Here is a 5,065-nt window from a genome sequence, read left to right as displayed (position 1 = left end):
GAGGGGTCAATATATCAAGTGGGCGGAGCCGAAATATGGCGCATCGCCGGGACCGGATACCTGTCCGGTACTCCAAAGAAGACATCCGAAGACTGGCCTTCGGAGTGGTTTTATATGGAGGACGTCCCCCTTCCGGACCCTATTCGGATGGGCCTTCCTGAGTTCAATAACGCCCCATTGAAGAAACGCCGCACCTGGCGCCCTCGGAGGCCCCAGGAGGAAGATAACAGAGAGGTCCTTTACCTGATGGGCCGGATAAAAACGCTAGCCAAATCAGGACTGACAATAATCGAGGTTATGTCAATATGTATAATGCGGGTGGTGCAGCCACTTCAATATCGGGGACAACCCATGTGGCACTTCAATGGAGAAGACGATGCCACCCGCTGCGGCCGTAAAGGTCCGGACTCCGCCGCTGCTCTAGTGAAAATACTGTCCGATTTATATAAAGGAGAGGAAGATGACTTCATCCGCATTAAGCCACGGGATGGATTCTCCATGTACAACCCCCCAAACTGGGCGAGTTGCTACTTTTTACTCCAGACCTTCCCGCATTCTTCGTCATAAATATTTACCTTGCTATTTCATAGCAGGAACTGCGAAAAGCTGTGAGGGAGGTCCACAGCCCGTCTCCACAGCCAGAGGACCCTGACCGGGCCCTCGACCCCGGACTTGAAGAAGATCCAGACATATTTGTGGAGCTCATCGACAGGACGTTCTATCAGTTAAGCTGCGATGGTGCCTTGGTGGCCATCATAGCCGATTATCCTGGACTGCTCCCTGCATCGCATGTAAGTAAAACCGGAGTCACAACTTCCGAGAAGGATCCCTTTTTTGCACTTCACCCACCGCACACATATGGTGTCTTACAGGGAAGGCCCTCGGGACGCCATGCCGAACCCGCAGTGACTCACCAACAAGGGGCACCGAAACCAGGTAGGCTTAAAAGGAAGGCGGTCAGGACTGAGACGCCGTCGCAGAGGTATGAAAAAGAACCCTGCTCCGTGGTTGTCGTTTTTAAAATATAATAACATCCATGGTTCCTGGCAGGAAAAACGCTCGCCGGACCGTAACCGGAGAGCCTGCCGGCCACGCCTCCACTAGCCGGGCTCCAGAGCCGGACTCAGAGGCAGATGCTAACGCGGGGACAATGCTGAATGTTCCTCCAACAGAGGATGCGGATAGGCTGTCCGCTACAAATTCCGAAGTGGAGAGTGCCATGAATCACATGCGTCGCCGGGCAGTACTCCGCGACCCTGGTTTCTCCGAAGAGGCGTTCGATGCCTTCAACTCAGGGGACGCATACATCCGAGCTGCTCAAAATGGTCTTGCCAGAGCCACGGACCAGTATGTAAAGGATATACGGGTAAGAAAATCTGATAATTATGTATATCAGTAGCCCCTGAGACTTGAAACAGTTGGCACAACTGATTTAAGGATCATTATTTGCGTAGGTTCTTACGGAGAAGAATACCCAGTTGTCTCAAGAGCTGGAGGAGTGCAAAGCCCAGCTACGGGCCACAGTTGCCGCAATGAAGGAGTCCAAGAAGGCCCCATCTGGTAACACTTGTTTTTACCGAAAAGAATGACATATACCAGTTAGTATTCGGCATGCATGCAAATCTAACAATAGATTCTGCAGATGACCCCGGAGTGAATCCGGAGGTCGTGCGAGGGGATGAGCAACATGCTCGACGACAGCTAGAGGCTGGCGAGCGCGTGCTTACGCAGGTTAGGCGGGAGAAAAACGATCTCCAAGATGCCAATACCCGGCTGGGCGTTGAACTGAAAGATGTTCGGGCCCAGCTTGCTGATTCCGTAAAGGAGAATAAGAGGCTTCGACGTGGCATTTTTAGTAAGTGCTTGAACGAACTTTTATAGAGTTCGGCGAAGAAACCAGCTAACAGAGTTATATCTGTAGGTATGCTGACGGGTCGTCCCGCAGAGGAGATACGCGGGTCTGCGGGTGATCTTCTGCCAAAGCTCTCACAACTGCACGAACAAGTTCGGCAGGTGATGCAGGGCATTGCCCAGGCCTTGTGGCCATCTGCCTCCCTGCCAGGAGGCATGGGGGAGCTCATAGAGATGCTCAAGGGAGTGCGGCGGCGCTTCCGATTATGGAAGATATATGCATGCCGACAAGGTGCAAGGGAAGCCTGGGCCATGGTGAATACTCGATATACCAAGGCTGACCCAAACCACATGGCCGAGGTCGGACCTATGGGGTCTGATGGGAAAGAGATCCCCGTCAGTTTGGTGTATGACCAGGTGAAATTAGCCGCAAAGTATTCCCAACAGGATTGTAGGCTAGACAGCCTGTTGGATGGTATAGAACAAGAATTTAGTCTGTCTAAGTGACTGTGTACTTCAAGTGACATATATTGTCCCTAGCTAGATTGTAAATCATTTGTCATGGCGGACCTTTTCGCTTCGACCTCCGGACCCGACAGTCTGGAGTGTATCCGAATACCCGCTCAGTTATGTAAAAACCGGGGTACGCGTGGAAACCAGGCGTAGGGGTCATAAGTGCTTGAACAGACAAGTACCCAACTAGCTATGTTATATTACATGGATAGTAAGAAACATCTTCCAGGGAGAATAGTTTCGTTAAGGGTTCCTTTCCCTGGGTACACATGCATTAATGTGCATGCCCGAATTGCGAAAAGAGACGCAGGATATAAGCATCTGGGGGCATGTATTACAATAAGTAAAAGTCATCTTTTGTTCACCGACCGAATATTCCCTTAAGAACGCTAGCTTTCGGCTTCACCCAGTCTGAGGTACACATCCGGCTGACCCGGCAGTAACAATCGCAGAGGTGCTCCCCTTATGCCCTAGCCGAATTAACGGGGATGTAGGGCATAAACACAAGAGCCAGGCAACCCAGCTTGGCCAAAACTTAAGTCATACCGATGCATATAATGGCGAAGAAAAGGTACATGTGGAAAAGTAACACATGTGCAGGGGGCATAGAGCCCGGAACATAGTTATATTAAGCTTCTGTATAAGAAGCCCCCAGGTATAATGAGCACGCCTGGCGCATCAAGATTGTGTAGTCAAGACATATTTTAACCTTTTAAGGCCGTGAAGAAAAAGGGAAGAAAGAAAGAAAGAGAGATAGCGGATATATATATATATGTATATATATATAATTGACGGAGGTAAGGAGACGAACACAGAGTCCGGCACTAGGCGTAGAACCTTCGGAGTCTGGCCGCATTCCATGGGTTTGGCTCGAGTCGATTGTCCGATGCATCCCGCAGACGGTACGCTCCACCGGTGAGAACTTTGTCAATAACGAAGGGACCTTCCCATTTGGGCTTGAGCTTGTCCTTTTTCTTCTCTGGTAGGCGTAGAACGAGTTCGCCAACGTTATAAGTTTTGGCCCGTACTTCTCTGCTTTGATACCATCGAGCCTGTTGCTGATAGAATGCGGAGCGGGCTTTTGCCACGTCACGCTCCTCCTCCAGGGCGTCCAAACTGTCCTGCTGATCAAGCTCAGCTTCTTTCTCTTCGTACATGCGCACTCGAGGTGAGTCATGAATGATGTCGTAGGGTAGTACCACCTCTGCGCCGTACACCATAAAAAAACGGTGTGTATCCGGTAGTGCGATTCGGCGTGGTCCGCAGCCCCCATAGTACGGAGTCGAGCTCCTCGACCCAGTGCGTATCTGATTCCTTCAGGGATCGCACTAATCTGGGTTTAATGCTGCTCATAATAAGATCATTTGCTCACTCGACTTGACCGTTTGGTTGGGGGTGATAGACGGAGGCATAATCGAGCTTAATGCCCATGTTGCCGCACCAAGTTTTTACCTCGTCGGCTGTAAAGTTCAAGCCGTTATCGGTGATGATGTTGTGGGGGACTCCGTAACGGTGTACAACCCCGGATATGAAGTCTATCACTGGTCCGGACTCGGCCGTTTTAACTGGTTTGGCTTCTATCCGTTTGGTGAATTTATCCACCATGACCAATAGGTACTTTTTCTTATGGCTTCCTCCTTTAAGGGGTCCGACCATATCAAGCCCCCAGACCGCAAAGGGCCAATTAATGGGGATTGTTTGGAGAGCGGTAGGTGGCATATGGCTTTGGTTTGCAAAAAGCTGGCAACCGACGCAATGCTGGACGAGGTCTTGTGCGTCTGCTCGGGCCATAGGCCAGTAAAAACATGTACGGAATGCCTTGCTTACAAGGGCCCGAGCTGCGGCGTGGTGGCCGCTGAGACCAACATGAATTTCTGCCAAAAGTTGACGTCCTTCCTCTTCGAAGATGCACCTTTGAAGTACTCCGGTAGCGCTTTTCTTATAAAGCTCTCCCTCGTGGACCTTGTAGGCTTTAGACAGCCGCACAATGCAACGTGCCTCGTTTGGGTCCTCAGGGAGTTCTTGCCTAGTTAGGTAAGCCAAGAAGGGTTCTGTCCACGGGGCGATGACAGCCATAATCACGTGGGCGGAAGGTGTTATTTCGGTGGCAGGGCCTCCGATTACGTCAGAGTGTTCGGGATCTGGCGTTGTGGCCGGATCCGGACTGTTGATGCCGGTCTCCCCTTCCCACACCACGGATGGCTTAAACAGCCTTTCCAAGAAGATATTAGGTGGGACAGGGTCACGCTTAGCGCCGATGCGGGCGAGGATATCCGCCGCTTGATTGTTTTCTCGGACCACATGGTGGAATTCAAGCCCCTCGAACAGAGCTGACATTTTGAGGACGGCGTTGCGGTAAGCCGCCATTTTTGGGTCCTTGGCGTCAAAGTCTCCATTTATTTGAGATATTGCGAGGTTCGAATTCCCACGCACCTCTAGGCGTTGAATGCCCATGGAGACTGCCATCCGGAGGCCGTGCAACAGGGCCTCATATTCTGCTGCATTGTTGGAGTCTGTGTATAATATTTGGAGTACGTATTGGACTGTGTCTCCGGTGGGGGATGTCAGGACGACGCCTGCCCCCAGACCAGCCAGCATCTTAGAGCCGTCAAAGTGCATGATCCAATTGGAGTACGCGCCGTACTCTTTAGGGAGTTCGGCTTCTGTCCATTCAGCGACGAAATCAGCCAGTACTTGTGAC

Source organism: Aegilops tauschii, chromosome 3 (genome assembly GCF_002575655.3).
Source record: "Aegilops tauschii subsp. strangulata cultivar AL8/78 chromosome 3, Aet v6.0, whole genome shotgun sequence".
Lineage (NCBI taxonomy): Eukaryota > Viridiplantae > Streptophyta > Magnoliopsida > Poales > Poaceae > Aegilops > Aegilops tauschii.
The sequence above is the reverse complement of the archived record's forward strand: the minus strand, read 5'-3'. Positions refer to the sequence as shown.